The sequence below is a fragment of the Notamacropus eugenii genome, chromosome 1, assembly GCF_028372415.1.
Source record: "Notamacropus eugenii isolate mMacEug1 chromosome 1, mMacEug1.pri_v2, whole genome shotgun sequence".
Lineage (NCBI taxonomy): Eukaryota > Metazoa > Chordata > Mammalia > Diprotodontia > Macropodidae > Notamacropus > Notamacropus eugenii.
In genome coordinates this window covers 353,986,741-354,004,634 of record NC_092872.1, presented here as the reverse complement: position 1 = coordinate 354,004,634, position 17,894 = coordinate 353,986,741, and the positions used below count along the sequence as shown (strand labels likewise).

Below are 17,894 nucleotides of genomic sequence, written 5' to 3'. Positions count from 1 at the left end.
CTAATTCCACCCCTACTTGAAAAAGGAAAGGCCTTTATAAAACTACTTTTTTTTCTCAGGCTACAAATATGTTCACATCACAGCAGTCATATAAAGAGGCAAAGATGTCCTTGGCCCCACCAGAAAAAAAAGGAAAAAAAAGATTGTATTTACCTAGGAAAGACTGACTTAGAAGCAGTGATAATTTGGATTCCTCTACCTCTATCCAAGGAAAAGAGAGGAGCGGAAGAGAGAGAGAGAGAGAGAGAGAGAGAGAGAGAGAGAGAGAGAGAGAGAGAGAGAGAGAGAGAGAGAGAGAGAAAAGAAGAAGAAGAAGGAAGAGGAGGAGGAGGATGATGATAAAGGGAGGGAGAGAGAGGAAGGAGAGGGAAAAAGAGAAAGGAGAGGGAAAAAGAGAAAGGGGAAGGAGAGGAGGAAAACAGAGAGAGGGAAGGAAAGAAGGAGGGGGTAAAGAGAGAGACATGGAGGGAGACAGATAGACAGACAGAAAAAGAGACAGGGGCAGGGATGATGATAGGAGACAAGAGCTGAACTGTATGGAAATGGGGAGTGGGGTTTAGAGAAGAAACAAAATCACAAAATCTCAGAGTTGGAAGACATCTCAGAGCCCATCAAGTTCAATCTGTACTTGGATGTATAATGTTCTCTCCAAATAAATGATCATCCAGAGTTGATTGAAGACCTCCAATGAAGGGGAATGCACAGCTTCCTTAGGGAACACAATCTACTTCTGGGGAGCTCTATTTGTTAGGAAAGTTTTCCTTACATCAAACCTGAATTTGCCTCTTCTTACCTCCTCCCACTGTTACTGGTTCTGCCCTCTGGGGCTGAATAGAACAAGTCTAATCCCTTGTCCATGTGGCAATATGGAAGTCCTTTAAATATTTGAAGCCAGATATGGTGTCCCAGGGGCAGTTAGATGACTCTGAGTGGACAGAGTGCTGAGCCTGGAGTAAGAAAACCTGAAGTTCCAATCTCACCACAGACACTTACTATCTGTGTAACACCGACTAAATCACTTCTTACCTCACTTAAATCACTGCTTGATCAGTTCCCTCAACTGTAAAATGGAGATAATAATAGCTCCTATCTTGCAGGATTGTTGTGAGCACCATATGAGATATTATAAGTAAAAAGAACTTAGCACAGTGCCTAGCATGTGATAGGAGAATATGCAGTTACTCCTTCCACATCACAGGAGTGAGGGGTCCCTATGATTTGGAAAATCTGCATAAAATTTTTTGGTCCTCCCTTTGTACCTGAGAAGGTCTGAATTTTTCTTTTTGTTTGATAGGGTGTTTATAGTACATTATTGTAAAATTTAGGTTAAGTATTTGATCATAGAGTATATGTCATCTGCTGGTCTTTGTGTCATCTGTGGCTTCTGCAAAAGTTCCCCCATATTCCCATTTAATTTCTTATGTCAACTCATGATCTGTCAAAACTGCAGAGGGGAAAATTGGATGTGGAAGGCATAACTGTAAAGGCTTAGATAGATAGACAGACACATTATCTATCTATCTATCTATCTATCTATCTATCTATCTATCTATCTATCTATCTATCTATCTATCATCTATCTATCTATCCATCCATCTATCTATCTGTCTATCTATCTATCTATCTATCTATCTATCTATCTATCTATCTATCTGTCTGTCTGTCTGTCTGTCTGTCTGTCTGTCTGTCTGTCTGTCTGTCTATCTATCTATCTATCTATCTATCTATCTATCTATCTATCTATCTATCTATCTACCTACTTATCTACGTCCCTACCTATGGTAAGGGGTGGACAATTATGTCCCTGAGATCTTGGGTGTGTGTGTATTTGTGTATGTGTGTGTGTGTGTGTGTGTGTATGTGTTCTTTCTATAGCTTTGAAGTAAATATTCCTTTGTAAAAGCGAATCTGCCTGCTAAGTAGTTAAATGGAACTGAGGTTCAAAGACCCTCTTTACACTGAACCAATACTATTTGCAGGGACTTGAGCCAGTGACAAAGAGTCTGGACAAAATCTACTAATGGTATTAGAGATTCACTTCCTTGGGTGAGGGGTGAAATGTAGCAAACATTGTTTTCAAGGCCAGGGTAGTCAATGTTACATAAGTATAGACGGAATAAATTCAAAATAAATAATAAGGTGTTTAAGGAAGGGCATCAGCATTTAGAGGGATCAGGTAAAGGCTTCACGGAGAAGGCAGTGCTTGAGCTGACTCTTGAAGGAAATAAATGGATTCTATTCCAATATCTGAAATTGTAGAGAGAGCAGAGAAAGCCCTCCTCCTCCTGCTGCTCCTCCTCCTTCTCCTTCTCCTCTTCCTCCTCCTTCTCCTCCTCCTGCTTTTCCTTCTCCTCCTTCTTCTCCTCCTTCTCCTTCTCCTTTTTCCTTCTCCTTCTTCTCCTCTTCCTTCTCTCCTCCTCCTTCTCCTTCTTCTCGTCCTCTTTCTCCTTCTCTTCCTCCTCTTTCTTCTCCTTTTCCTTCTCCTCTTCCTTTTCCTTCTCCTCCTCTTCTTTCTCCTCTTTCTTCTCTTCCTTTTTTGTCTCCTCTTCCTTCTCTGACTTTAACTCAGATGCTTCTTCTCTTTTCTCCACACAACCTTAAGAAAGGAGAGTAGAGAACTGAGTAGTAATTGAGAAGTCAGAGAAAAGAGGAAAGCTAGGTTGTGTGCCAGGGATAGAAAAGAGGAGGGAAGAAAGAATTGAATGGTATAAAAAAGAAGAGAACAGGACAGAACTCATGTCTTGCCTACATTTGTGAAAGGAATTCAAGAGTAGCAACATTTATTTCCTTAACTGAAGAGAGAGGAGGCCACAAACATGAATTAGCACAACATTAACAGATCAACTCCTACAGATCTTGGGATAGAAAAACCTCCCTACTTCTGGGTTTGCCTTTAGTCAACCCAACATTTCCTCAAACATCTTATTTTCCTCTGCATGTTAGGAAATTTTATGACTATTGCAGTAAAAGAATCACTTCCCCTTCTCTGGGCCTCAATTTTATAATCTGCAAAATGAAGCAATTGATTGCTAAGCCCCGTTTTATCTCAAAATTAAAGGACCTTATTTCATGTGTTGATAGTGTTTTAAAGCTTACAGACGTTACTGTTCATCCTGCAAAGACCCATGTGAGGCAGAAAGCACAAATATGATAGCCATTTAACAGCAAAACAAAAACAAAAATAAAAATAACCTGAGACCCACAGGAATTTCCACTAAATTCAACAAACATTTATCATACTCAACAACTTGCCCAAAGCCGGGCAGTTATTGCATGGCATCTGGTAATTGAAACCAATTTTTTCCTCACTCCAAGTCAAGCACTCTTTTCCCTTTTAATAAGTTGCTTTTTTAAAGCACTTCAGATTTTGCAAACAACTGTTTATATTGGTAAGTATGTTTGGTAGGCTTCCATGTGATTTAAGCAGGTCACAGGGCCTATTAATGGATGGGAAAAATCTTCAAATTAAGCAAAAAATACATTAACAATGCAGTCACTTAAACTTGGACCTCAGTTTCCTCGTCTGTAGTTGAGGAGGTTGAATTAGATGGTGGGCAGTTAGGTGGCACCAGGCCTAGAGTCAGGAAGACCCAGGTTCAAATCCCACCTCAGAAATTTACTACCTGTGTGACCCTGGGCAAGTTACTTAGTCCTGTTTGCCTCAGTTTCCTCATCTGTAAAATGAGTTGAAGGAAATGGTAAACCCCTCCAGTATCATTGCCAAGAAAACCTCAAATGGGCTCACAATGAACTGGACTCAACTGAACAACAACAACATGAACTAGATGACTTGCCTTTTAGCTCTACATCTATGACCTTATGGGTGAGTATGAGGTACCAGGGAGAGAAGGCCAAAGATGGGATATTTCATCCAGGCATCCTTCATAGAGGTTCTTAGGGGAACCATAGCGCAGTAAATTGTGGCTCCCTTTATAGCAGTAAAGGGAATTTTTATTTGATTATTGGTTCCAGAGAAAGAAATGAAAAGTAGGCAGAGGGAAAGAAGAAGAGGTATGCACAGTACAGTAGAATAGATTCCATATGCAGCCCTTTGATGCCATGTCAAAAAGATTGACAGTGGGTTTGGCAAGTTCCAGATCAGACCAGAGATCCTGCTGTTAGCAGCAGTGGAGAGAAAGCTGGGAAAAAGGGGAGAACAATACAATATATTTGTGAAATTCTGGAATATAATTGGTCAAAAAAATTGGTCAAAAAAATTCATGGATTGCACACATCCAAGTTAAAAGGGCCCTGGGGCCATGGGACAAGTGGAGAGTGCCTCCACTTGCTTGACTGATGCCAGTTCCCTATGGGCATGACTGAAGAGCCTGCTTCTAGGATAGTTGTGGTGCTTGGTAATGGTCGTGCTATGGAGAAACTTTATAGCCTTCTGTAACTGGTTCTAATATGTGAATTATATAGTAGACTACAGATTCTCTGGCTACCGGTGCAGAACTAGAACTAGGGGTGGGGGACTTCTCTTTAACTTCTCTTTTGGTGGATCTCTGCTCTTATTTTGACTCCTTTGCTGATAGCATCTGGTAAAAGACAGTGCTTTAGGGGGAGAGGCCTTGGACCCTGTGTCTCTGAGGCCAACACGCATCCCTGTGAGAATGAGTTTTGGTCCTTTCTTGCCTTGGTGTTTCTTCTTTCATTTTAGGTAAAGAAAATGAATTTGGAGGTTCCTACTTTGTGAGTTTTGAAAAAGTTAAGAGACTGGTCTTTGGGGAGTTGGATGGAGTCTAGTTTTTCAGTCAATGCAGTGTTGATGTCCCAAGGAATAAAGGCTCTTTGGGACTCCACCTACTGCTAGCAGACATTTGGAAATTGATTGCAAACTTGAGGGGGGGGGAGGAACTAGTATTATATAGAGACTATTCTAAAATTAAGCTCCTTTCCCTAGAGATCAAGGTGGCATAAGAAAGAAGTATAGGGGGGAAGATGTACATTTGTTCTTGTACTTTCAAAGCAAATGCTTTTTTCTAAAAGCTAGTTGATGCTAAGTGACTAAATGGAATGGGGGTGCTAGTCACTGGCACCTAACAACAGTGAGGGAGAATGTAACTGGTGGGTTGGAGCCAACAGCATTACAGGAGATACCCCCCCCCCCCAACTTTTCAGAGTACTTCCAGAACTTTGAGGAGGAGATGTGGCTTCCTGACTTCTGGGATTGTAGGCCCAGAGAGAACACTCAATTCACAAGTCCGGAAGATAAACCCTTACTCCCATCTAAGACTTCATTTATGTATACTCTCTTGATTTTATTTTTTTGGAGTCAATTCAGGGTTCAAGAAAAGCAGTGTTTAGTGTTTGACAGGATCAGGGAACCAGGATTTGAAAACATCAGTTCTCAGATTCTCCAGAGATTGCTTTAAAGGGCTTGGAGGGACTTTAAGATGGTCTAAGGATTCTGAGGAGAACTTCAAGAAGCCCAGAAGTCAATACCTCTCCTCCAGCAATTCAATTCAATCACCATTTAGCTGAACACCTATCTCTGTTCAATTTACCTTGTAATATTGTATGATATTAACATATGCTTGAGAAGTGTCTTGTTGGATGAAAACCCTTTTTGTTTGCTTTATCAAATCCAATCCCTCTCCACTTTTTTAAAAAACAAAATCCATATACACCAAACCTAGAAAGATCTTGGATCTTGTATTCTCTGAACTCTTCGTAGAAATGTGTGGCTATTAAGATGTCATCTGATATAGGAAATCATTTGCAAAATATCTTGCCTCTTTCCTTCTTATATTTTCATTCATGATTGCTTCAATATTCATGTAGACCATTCATATAAATAATAATAATAATGATAAATTTACATAGAGCTTTAAGGATTTAAAAATACTTCATTTCCCCACAAAAATCTTTATGAAGTATTATTATCTCCACTTAGTAAGGAAACTGAAACTCAGAGAGGTTTTGTGCTTTGCCAAAGGCATACAGTTTGTAAGTTTCTGAGGTGGGATTTAAAATTATGTTTGATTCCAAACTCTATAACTCTTTCCACTATACTACATGGCCCATAGATTTTTATAAAGATGAGAAAGTAGGTGGACTTCTGGAAATGTCGACAACATGAAAGTTTCCAGCCAAGCCCAGTTCCCTCTAGACCCAACTCAGAAATAATGGAAAATTAGCAACCCAGAGAGAAGAATAAAAAAAAAAAAAAAAGAAATATGGTATCTTCTTCCCCCCTCTTCACAGAACAAAAGACCACCATGTAAAATGCACAAGAGAGGCCTCATCTATCCTTCCGTATCCCCAATTCAGAATTGTGGGAGGGAACAGGGAAGGGAGAGAAGGATTTCCTTCTTTATGTTTCTATCCAGTAGAACTCAATCCCATAAAACCTCCAACCTATTCAGGACTGTGGCAGGGGGTCGAGGCCAGTCCTGATATCATGTTCCAGTGGGAGACTACATCAGTGGCAGGGAATGGATTGCTCAGTCATCCTATTCAGAACATTGGGAGGGGAAGAGATGAGGGAGAACAAATTCTACCTCTGTATCCTTATCTAAGATTACTGGAGGTGGCAGAACTGAGAGATGAACTTCAGTCAGGCTGGGTGGCCATGCTGTCCCAGGTTGAGGACTATGAGCTCATTGTGGCTACTTTCAGGTTTCCAGTCCCACTGTGTGTCCTGCAGAGCAATTAGAATGTCAACAATTCTAGCAATCACAGAGCCAAAAGAAGTTTGAAAGAAGAAGCAAGGAGAAGGTTTTCTCCAGCCAACCCTACTGGAAAGGCTGAAGACATAAACAAAGAGAAAAAAACTTTTAATACGTCAAAGGAAACTAAAAGAACCTCCCTAACTCCCCTAAATTACATAAGTGGAAAATTATTCTGGGATAACAAGTAAAAATAAAATCAATTAGCCATAAAGACTCCAAGAGTAGATGGAAGAAATGAATGATGAAGCAAGACATAGACCAATAAAGACAGACCTCAAAATATCCTAGAAAACTCAACCAACAAACCATACTGGAACTGGACCATGATCACAGATGAACTGTTAGCCACAATTGTCTGGATGCATTAAAACTTAAGAACAATGCTCTAAAGTCTATGTTGCCACTCCTTGAAACTACTAGGAATGAAAAACTCACAGAATGGGAAAGGAGATCAAAAGCAGGTAAGAACAGGTTGAGATTCATGACATTCATGTTGTACTGTGTGTCTCTGGACTGGGACCAAGGATGCTTTCAGTGAACCCACATTCAATGAGCTTAGATCTTAATACTTATATTCAACTACAAAAAGCAATTTTTTTTAGCCACCTGTTCAATAATATGAAGAGAATTAAATCTAAAAGAACATTAAGAAGATGGTGATTTGTCTCAAGACTGTTTCAGTCTGAACTCTATTGAAAAAGATGAGAAGAATGAGATAATAATAAGAAACTGACCACTGATGGTCATTTTATGCTACTACTGACTGAGGAGAAGCATCATGTTGAGAATGAAGAAGGTGACCCCTATAATGTCTGGGTTTTGCTTTGTTAAAACCACATCTGGACTTCTGGATTCAGTGTCGATGTCATATTTTGGAAGCACTAGAGCATGTCTAGAGATGGATGACCAGGATAGGGAGGGACTTGGGGTCTATTCAGTGCTGCACAGGCTCCTGAGAGCCAACTGTTAAATATTCTGGGTGAGCATTTACACCTTGGAAATTGAGGAACGTTACAAATCAAGGCTTGATTTATTTTTCTGTTGACTGTCTAAATTTAAGAAAGTGGTGGGGAAATGCAGATTCAGTTTTAAAATGTATCATATGTACATTTTAAATGTATCATATGTACATTTTTGAAAAAAAGAGCTGATTGTTAAAAATATCCCAGCACACCTCTGGCATACCGTATGAAAATCAGTTAAAATGATCGAAGGAGATTTAACTTGGAAAATAGAAGATTTAGGGGACATAATAACTATCTTTAATTATGTATTTAAAGAGATATGTGGAAGAGTGGCTTGATTTTTTTGATTGAGGGGCAACTATGTGGTACAAGGGCTAGACAATAGGCTTTTGAGTCAGAAGACATGAGTTCAAATGTGGCCTCAAACACTTACTAGCTGTGTGACCCCGGGAAAATCAATTAACTCCAATTGCTTAAAAATATATATTTTTTCACTTTGGCTTAAGAAGGCAAAGCTAGGAACTAGGTGAGAGAGGTAAATAAGCTGGCTGAGTCCCAATATAAAGAAAAAATGCTAATGATGAAGGCTCTCCCAGAATGAAACAGGCTACCTTTGGAATTGTCAAGTTGCATTTCAGTGGAGGGTCTTTAAGGAAAAACTGCCCACTGATCTGAGACATTGTATAGAAATTTTTTTGTTCAGGCATAGGTGGGACTAAATGAACACAGAGGTCCCTGCTACTCCTACAATTCCCCGATTATTTTATTCAGATGCTCCATAGCGTCCTACATTGTGCTCAGCCACTGTATATCACCCTGGGTAGTCACTGTAAAAAAGCCTTCCATCCCCAAGTTATCTAGCTGCTGGGTGAGAGACTATGATTATTTATGGAAAGACACCCTGAATGCAATTTAGACACCTGCTCATGGTCTAACTAAAGTATTTCTTCTTTGGTAAAAATTTTTCTGGGTAATAACTGTTTTTTTAGTAATTCCACTACTGTTCTGCCTGTCATGGGGTGAGAGCCCCTGGCTCTTTGGTGAGTATATCAAGACACAGTTTTTCCAAAAAAAATATATATATGACACATTGTTAAGCTTAATTTACATTTTCCCTATCACTTTTTAAAAACAGACAATCAACAAAACACGAAATCAAGCTCTGAATTCTAACATTTCTAACATTGGAAGTTTAAATACTCACTCTGAAAATTTAACAATCAGATCTCATGAGCAAGTATGAGCTGGCTCATACAACTGGATATTGGGTATACTGAGTTCTGGATGGTAAGATATGGTGGTAGATTGAATATCTTCCCCCATCATGTGCTCTAGCATGTTCTTAAGAGAGGATCAGGAAATAATTTAGAATCACATAAGGGTCAGATGTTACAGTTGGAAAGTACTTTAGAATACAGGAACAAGTCAATACTTGAAGGAAGAGGTCTTCACAAGCATCTAGTCACTGAGTTCAAAACCCTTATTTTACAAATGAAGAAACTGAGACTTAAAAAAGCAGTGACAAGTGACTTGTTTAAGGTTACTTTGCTAGTGCCAGAGTCAAGACTTCAGTCAAGTCCTGAATTCTTTCCACTATACTAGGATCACCTCCTTTGTTGTCTGTGTGAACATGTGTGTGTGTGTGTGTGTGTATGTATGTATATATACATATATATATATATACATACATATATTTATGTCTGTGGGTTGACAGCATATATGGAGGATATCCATGCTAGAGGTATCACAGTTGTGAAGGTGTTGAAGAGCCAGCTACAAAGTATCAAAAGATGGGAAGAAACTAAAAGCATGGAAACAAATCTTAGGTCTTATTGATTTAAAAGAAAGATGACTGAGAAAGCATTACAATTAATGATATAGACTGACACTCTGGTGTATACAAAATCTTAATGAGGGTCATATATACATGAATTGAAGGGATCCTTGATGTGGGTATTAGTAGGGAGCAAATAGGAATTCTCCAAATGTTATTCAACAATGGATTTTGTCTTTAGCATCTCAAAACTAACTGAATGATATAGGGAATTTAGGATCCTGTTACATTTAGTCCTTATTGAACATGAAAAAGCTTTAGCCTCATTAGAGCCATATATTGCTTTGCAGGTTGTAATAGTAAGGTATTTTCCCTCCCTCTACCAAGATCATTTGGGATTCCTTGAAGATCTGACATATCCTTGAAATAAAATAATCCTCTTCTACCACTCTCTGATAACAAACATTTTGTTATTGTTGTTCAGTAGTGTCTGCAATCTCAGTTGGGGTTTTCTTGGCAAAGATACTGGAGTGGTTTGTCATTTCCTTCTTCAGTTCATTTTACAGATGAGGACACTGAGGCAAACAGGGTTAAGTGACTTGCTCAGGGTCACATAGCAAGTAAATACCTGAGGTCATATTTGAACTCAGGTCTTCCTGATTCTCGGTTGAGCACTCTACCCACTATACCACTTAGCTGCCTGAACAAGCATTAGGTAAGATTCAGAGCAGGGAGATATGTGCCAGCCAAAAGGATTTGTTACTGTGCTGGTGGAAGTCCAATGGAGTCTACAGGTCAAGGAGGGATTCCCTGTAGATGGTGAAGTTGTCCAGATGCTCTGATTTTTAGATGATGTCTTTATTGCATCATGCCCCCAAGGCACTGTAGAGCCTCCTGGAATAGATGTGTAATCTCTTAAAAGAGTCTGGCCTCTCTTAACTACACAGGAATGAGCAAATGGATAAAGAATATTGGCTGCCCAGATTTCAACCCGCATCTGAATGGACACCCTATGGAACTTTTCCAACAATTGTACATATGGGATAGACAATACAGATGGTCAATGAGCTGGGTCCAGAATTGAAAAATAGGAGAGCAGCCTGTTTTTTGGAAAACTACAATACACTTTTATTGACTCTAAGTTCTCCATATTATTAAATCTCAGTGCTTAGTAGAGTGTCTGGCACATAGTAAGTACTTAATAAATGCCTGTTGACTTGACTCTTCAATACAAATATTGTGCTAATGTTAATGTATATCAGTAAGACCTAGAATATTGATATTTCCACAGAAACAAACATGAGCATCGAACAACGGGAAACTGAAAGCAAATAGCAGTACAAGATTTCATCAAGTAACTGTAAGTAAGAAAGAGGAGATGGGCTGTTCATGTGATGAGATGGAGGGATGACAGACAGGTAGATATTTAAGATGCTCCCCTGGTACCTTGTAGATGTTGAGAAAAGGCAAGGGAAGTCTCCATTATCTTGGTTGGACCACCACTTATCTTGATGTTTTATAGGACATGGCCAGCAGTCACCCAGGACAGACAGACAGCAATGAACAGATTATGATTTTCATTGTTGAAAGGAACTTTGAAATTGACAAGCTCACTGACTCCTTTGAGTGTATAAGCATGAACCAACTTCACATTCCACCTCTCTAACTCCAGAGAGCAGCACAACTTTTAAGCTAACAACATTAGTTTCAAGGCTTTCTTGACATTGAAATCACCCGTAACCAAACAAGTTGATTTATATTTGATGAATTTCTGCCCAGTTTTCCATAGGTGCATAAACAAAACTTTTGCTTCTCCATCCATAAAATATGTGCATTCCTGATTTGTTTTGCACATCCCTTGAGATTTTCAAATAAAATATGTAATGTATCTAAAGGGCTGTTAATTCCATGCTTCCAGACACTTGCTCTCAGTGGACACAGTAAGTGCCATAGAGGGGTGAGAAGATCCAGGTGAAATGAAAATTAGTAATGAACAATTAGTGTTAACAAGAGTGAAGTGCTGAGTCGGGGAGGAAAGAGAGTGTCACAGAAAACCAGTGACTATTTGCTTTGACAGCCTAGAGCAGGGCTCAGGCAAAGAAAGGCAAGGAAATATAGGGCAGTTGAAAGGGTTCAAGCAAAATAGGAGAAAAAAGAACCTTCAGAATTAAGTGTACTCATTCTCTCTAGACTTAAGTGAGGTCCTCTGGGTAGAGTTTAGACTCAGATCACTGGGGTATCATTTAGTAAATCATGGATATTGATGAGTAAAGGCTGAATGAACTAATGTAGAATAATGTGAAGAGAAACACAATGACTACAGTGATGGAAAGAAAAACCACACTAAGAGGCAGAACTTTGATGAATTATAATGGCCAATTTCCTTCTGAAGATGACAATGCCCAGCTCCGGTATCCAGCATTCTAACTCTCACCTTGGTTGTTCCAGAATTGGTTTGCATTTGCTATGAGTGTTTGTACACTGGGCACTGGGTGATACAGTGAATAGAGCTAGACCAGAAGTCTGGAAGACCTGAGTTCAAATCCGTCTCACACAGTCAGTAGCTGCAATACCTTTGGTAAGTTACTTAATTTCTACCTGCCTCAGTTTCCTGGTGTGTAAAATTAGGACAGCAACAGCACCTATCTCCCAGGGTTGTTGTAAGGATAAAATGGGATAATAATTTTAAAGTACTTCTGAAAGCTTCAAAGTGTAATCTGTGTGCTGGCTAATGTTATTTGTACAAGAGCTGGATACACCTTTTAGCCACATTTGAAGAAAGTTGTTACAGATGTAGAGACCTAGCAGGGAAAAAAATATCAAAACGACACACACAAACATGCATATGGTGCGTGTGTATATGCATATATGCACACATATAATTTTTGTTCTTTTCATGACTAGAGTTATATAGAGGATATTTTCAATGAGTATATAATGAGCTTATATTATAATTCTTTCATTCAACTATAAAAAAGTTGTTTATCCACCTATGGCATAATCTGCCAGACATTGAATATAAGCATAGTAGAAGGATGGGAGCTTGCCCCAGGAATGTTTTTACATGAGCACCATTTAAAAAACAAACAAACAAACATGAAATGATTTTTCAATAATTAAGAAGAAGCAGTGTTGAGAGACTTGGCAAAGAAGGTGGCTGGGAAAAGAAAGAGCTCTTTTGTATAATTATAAGATGTGGAAATATAATTGCACAGTGGATAGAAAACTGACTCTGAAATAAGGAAGACCTGGTCTCAATACCCATTTCTGATGTATGTATACCCATATACACACATGTGCATATTTGTATATTGTGTGTACATATATGTATGTATTTGTGTGTTTGTGTATACACACATGTACACTCTTGTCCAGGATTATACAATTTATATATATATATATACATATATATATACATATATATGTATACTTATGTAGGTATGCTCTCTCTCTCTCTTTCCCTCTTTCCATATCCATACAGATCTCTATATTAGCTGTATGATCCTGGACAAGTGTACTTTAAGTCGAAGATGCTGGCCTGAATAAGAAGATAGAATTTCCTTATTTTTTCCAATGAAATAACAAGTTCTGTCCCTATCCCTAATAATAACTGACAATATTGTATTTTAAAATATACATGGTCCCTCAAGCTTCATGATTACTCAGTGAGGTAAATACAGATATGAATATTATTTTTATTATCTCCACTTCATAAATGAAGAAACTAAGGTGCAGAGAACCTAACTGACTTGTTGCATGAGTAGTGTTTGAAGTGGGATTTGAATTCCTTTTTCTGAATCCATATCTATGCCGACTTACTTAGTCATGTTAAAATGGTGGAGGTGGGTGAACTGAAACCAGACTAGACTGAAAGACAATAAAATGTGAGAGTTGAAAGAGTCCTCAGAGGGCATGTATTTAACCTTCTCATTTTACAGATTAGGAAACTGAGGTTCATCCACTGAGGGGAAGTGATCTTAGGAGCAGGGCAAGAACTAGAAACTGAGCTCTCCAAGTTGTTTTAAAGAACAGTACATATCAGTCCAATTTACTTAGACCTTTTTATTCTAACAGTTTGCTTGATTTCTCACACCCCAATTCACGGACATCTCCCCTTCTCACTGTTTTTTTCCCTTTTAGAAAAAAATGAAAATTTTCAAAGCAAAAGTAATTAAATGTGAAAGTCTGTGAAGAAATCACAGCTACTGCTGTAAACACAAATGCAAATAAATATATTTCTGTTTGGATTGCCAACACACTGCCTTTACCTACATGGAGAGAATTGGCAAAGGAGATGGCTGGGAAAAGAAAGAGCTCTTCTGTATAATTATAAGATGTGGAATACCCAATACCCAATAAAGACATCAGATAGTCACAAACTGAGAATACAAAAAGAAGAACCTAATTAACAAATTGAAGAAGCCTGGAACTGACCCTCCATTCATCTCTCTCTCCTCTCTCTCCTTTCTCTCTCCTCTCTCTCTCCTCTCTCTCTCTCCTCTCTCTCTCCTCTCTCCTCTCTCTCTCTCTCTCTCTCTCTGTCTGTCTGTCTGTCTTTCTCTCTCTCTGTCTGTCTGTCTGTCTTTCTCTCTCTCTCTGTCTGTCTTTCTCTCTCTCTCTCTCTCTCTCTCTCTCTCTCTCTCTCTGTCTCTCTCTCTCTCTCTCTCTCCTAGGTAAAGGCACTGTGTTGGCAATCCAAATAGAAATATATTTTTTTACATTTGTGCTTACAACAGTAGCTGTGATATTTTCACAGATGTTTAGATTTAATTACATTTGCTATGACAATTTTCATTTTCTTTGTAAAGGGAAAAAAGTGGGGACAGGGGAAAATACCCATGAATTGGGCAGTGATAACTTAAGCAAACTGTTACAGTGAAAAACTGTATGTAACTTAGGCCAACATCTATTGTTCTGAGCCCCAGTAAAGGTGTTGCTTAAATCACTCTATGAGGAGTGCTATGCACAGGTTATTATCCCCATTTTACAGAAAACGAAACTGATGTTTGGAGAAGAAAAGTGGCTTGTTCATGTAAGGCACAGTATTTAAGCCAATTTTTCTTAATGAAGACCAGTATTCTATTTTCTCTGATCAGACACACTGTGTTCTTTGATTCTATCCTTTCCAACTCTGATATTCTACAAACTTTGCTACCCCTACTTTTTCCCCTCCTATACTCACCATTTGTGACCCTTAGCTATTCTCTCTGATGAATTCCATGTCATTCCTAATCTACTTATGGAACACCAGTTTCTATCTACAGCAAACCCATTCAGTGACATCAATGGATTTCCCTGGAAAACAAACAGCAAGGAAACAGAGAGGGAAACCCCATCAACTAAACTCCTTATTAGACCAGCTCTCCTGCCAGGCACTGTTGGTCTTCTGGCTTGACTGGTAGTGGAGGCTTGATTAACAATTAGGGAAGTTCTTAGAGGAAGGGGTATGTTTATTCTTTTCTGTTCTCTGTCACTGGCCCCATCCGCCAAGCCAATTCGAGGGAAGGAGCAGTTGGCAGTGGAAAGAACACTGGTCTGGAGTCAGGAGATATGGGTTAAAGACCCAGCTCTGCCATTTACTGCTAAGTGACTGGACAAATTCCTTTGTCTGAACCCCTGTTTTCTCATCTGTAAAATGGGGGAAATAATCCTTGCTTTACTCTATGGGGTTGAAAGTGCTCTGGGAACCTAAAATGTGCTTCACTAATGTGAACTTGTGAGTGAAAAGGCACAGTCCACTTCCTTGTGGTGTTAAATGTAAGTGAAAGATGGGACATCTTGGCAAAGCATCAGAGAAGACAAGAGAGCACTTTGCCAAGAAGTCCTTCCTCTACTCACCAGCTGCTAGTGCTGTTCCTATCCTAAATGTTATCTTGTTTGTGTTTGGATATACCTATGTGAGTGGATTGTCTCATCTGTTAGAATATGAAGTTCCAAGATTATTTCAGTTTAAATTTTGTGTTCCTGATGCCTATGACATACCATAGGAGTCTAATAGCTGTTGGCTGATTGATTGACACATTCTCTTGATATCTTCCCAGAGCAGGAAAATAAACTAAAGGATAAAGAAAATATCTGGAGGGGTCCTAGACCTCTTTAACTGTGCTGTTGCTCTAAAATCAAGGTCCTTTCCTCTTGCTTCCTATTCAGGTGCTTTTCATCCAAGAGGTAACTGGTACGTAGAGCAAATTCATTAGGGGTGGGTCAGAATGGGTATCAAAAGTATGACCACTCCCTTGGTTTAAAGTAGATTGGAGACAGACATCATTAGGGTGTAAGAAGGATGAGGAGCTAGTAGCCCAGAGTATTTGAAGGAGTCAAGAGTTGAGCTGGAGAAGAAGGCTGAATAAGTTATTTAATTTATTGGGGAGAAGGCAGAGTGACCTGTAGGTCCCTACGTGACAGCGACAAGCATCAGAAAGAATGGAGTGAGCTTTAAAGGAGAAAAGATGGGGGCTGAGTGATGGTGACAAAAGAAAGTATATGAAAATCAATGAGTCAGGTCAACAAACATTTAAGTGGTTCTATTGAAAGACACAGTGCAAAGTTCTGGGGATACAAAGAAAAGTGAAAATAGTCCCTATTTTCAAGAAGCTCATAAATCTTCTTCCAGGTCCTGGGCATCAGCGCATATAAGAGAGAGCCTTGGAGAAGGGGACAAGAGATGTGACCTCTTCACTGGGAAGCCAGGTTACCATGAGCACCAGAAGATAAAGAGACCTAGGAAAAAGAGGAGCTTGGCAACAGTAGAGTATAAAGGGTACCATAGAAAGAGAAGGAAAAGAGAGATAGGAACTGGGGGAGTGGCATCTAGCCCCTAGTATCTTTGCTACTTACTCCCTCTTCAAGTTCCTCTCTATCCTTTCCCTCCCCCTCATTCTCTCCTCTTGTCATCACCTCCTCTTGCCATTTCTTTTGTCCTTCCTTCATTCAGATTCTTCTCTTTTTCTTTAGCTTCCCTCTTTTTCTTCCTCTTCTCCTAATCTCCTCCCTCAGCTTTCCCTCTTTCCTCCATTGGTTAGAACCTCTCACTGCTTAAATAAGATGAATAATCATAGCCCTAGGTTGAGATGGAGGTAGTAAGGCATCACATTCATTACTTTCATCAGTTTCCTTCTTTCCTTCCTTCCTCCCTCCCTTCCTTCCTCCTTTCTTTCCTTCCTCTGTCCCACCTTCCCTTGCTTCCTCCTTCCTTTCCTTCCTCTCTTCTTCCCTTCCTCTATCCTTCCCTCCTTCTCTCCCTCCCTAACTTTCTTCCTTCCCTTTCTTTTTTCTCTTCCTTCCCTTTCTTTTTCCTTCCCTCTCTCCCTTTCTTTTCCATCCATCCATCTGTCCATCTATCCTTCCTCTATTCCTCCCTCATTGCTTTTCTTCTTCCCTCCCTCTCTCCTTCCCTCCCTCCTTCCCTTCCTTTCTTCCTCCCTTTCTCCCTTCCTTCCTTCCCTGAGATTCAACACTTCTCCGAAGTTCAAAGCTTTCTCTGTTTTACCAGTCTCTGGGTTCTAGTTTTAGCTTTGTATTGAACTCATTCATCTATCCATTCTTTCAACAGCCATTTATTAAATGTCTATCAACTATGTGGCAGTCACTTCACTAGGAATAGGGGATACAGAGTTTAAAAGAAAAGACAGGTGTGTGTGTGTGTGTGTGTGTGTGTGTGTGTGTGTGTGTATGTTGATTGAGAGCTCTGATTTTACTGATATTGGTAATGTGTATTCTTGAGGATACTCACTTCACCTCTGCAGATCAGCTTTTCCATAACTTATAAGACAGTGGTGTCAGGCACTGAGAGTTTAAGTGGCTAGTCCATGGTTGCACAGCTGGAATGTGTGTGTGTGAGTGTGTGTGTGTGTGTGTGTGTGTGTATGTGTGTATGTATGTGTGTATGTATATATGTACTTGGGAAACATCTAGATGTCATAATAGATAGAGTGATGGACTTGAAGTCATAAAGACCCAAGTTTAAATTCTATTTCAGGTACATACTAACTGTGTGATTCTGGGAAAGTCACATAACCTCTGTCAGCCTCAGTTTTGTCTTCTACAGAAGTGCATTATAAACATTAGAGCACTATGTACAAATGTTAGCTATTCAACATCGTGTGATAGCCAACTTTGATAGACTTAATTCTCTGATCTAAGACAATTCCAAGACTTATGACGGAAAGTGCTCTTCACATCTGGAGAGAGAACTATGGAGTCTGAATGCAGGTGGAAGTATACGACTTTTTCCCTCTTTTTTTATTTCTTGTAGTTTTTCCCTTTTGTTTTGATTCTTTCACAACATGACTACCATGGAAATAGGTTTAATATGATTGTACATGTATAGCCAAATCAGATTGCATGCCATTTTGGGGACAGGGGAAGGGAAGGAGGGGGAAAATTCAGAATTCAAAATCTTACAAAAATGAATGCTGAAAGCTAAAAATAAAGTAATTAATTAAAAACACTCCCAAATGTTAGCTATTATTGAGTTTAGCC

At 39.3% G+C, this 17,894-nt stretch overlaps 1 long non-coding RNA gene across 1 annotated transcript; it reads right to left on the bottom strand.

Moving 5' to 3' along the window:
• Positions 1–2,128: 2,128 nt before the first annotated feature.
• On the bottom strand, positions 2,129–17,289 carry LOC140525810 (uncharacterized). The gene is made up of 2 exons (XR_011974123.1): positions 17,146–17,289; positions 2,129–2,596 (listed from the first exon to the last, which is right to left on the bottom strand). It is a non-coding gene; the product is annotated as an uncharacterized lncRNA (long non-coding RNA).
• Between the last annotated feature and the right edge of the window lie 605 nt (positions 17,290–17,894).